The sequence below is a fragment of the Cebus imitator genome, unplaced genomic scaffold (assembly GCF_001604975.1).
Source record: "Cebus imitator isolate Cc_AM_T3 unplaced genomic scaffold, Cebus_imitator-1.0 Scaffold321, whole genome shotgun sequence".
NCBI classification, from domain to species: domain Eukaryota; kingdom Metazoa; phylum Chordata; class Mammalia; order Primates; family Cebidae; genus Cebus; species Cebus imitator.
Genome location: NW_016107636.1, coordinates 2,234,838 through 2,235,353, shown reverse-complemented (window position 1 = coordinate 2,235,353; position 516 = coordinate 2,234,838).

Here is a 516-nt window from a genome sequence, read left to right as displayed (position 1 = left end):
TTCAGGCTTGGACCCAGACAGTGCTGATGCTGCGGGTCCTGGGATCCCACTTGGAGAGCCACAAATCTAGATACAGATAATTCCAATGAAGAATTGCAGAGAGAAATGTGAGCAAGAGCTGTTCTTTGAGAATTCCGATTGAGGACTCCTTTCCAAAATCAGATTTAAACAACTTATTGAGATCATTCTGCAAACTATTAAAATACAAAGCGAGACTCTGTCTCAAAAAAAAATATAGCCCAGAAAGATGGCTTTTCTATGCCTGATTAAATGAAGAACTTGCTAATGTGGAGCGTGACATTTGATTTAAAATAGAGCCGTTATGCAAGGTGATCATTTCCAGCAGCGAAAGCCCTAGAAAAACACACTGTATTCCTCAAGTTTTAATCAGTATAAAAAAAATGCTCGGGCCGGGCGCGGTGGCTCAAGCCTGTAATCCCAGCACTTTGGGAGGCCGAGGCGGGTGGATCACGAGGTCAAGAGATCAAGACCATCCTGGTCAACATGGTGAAACCC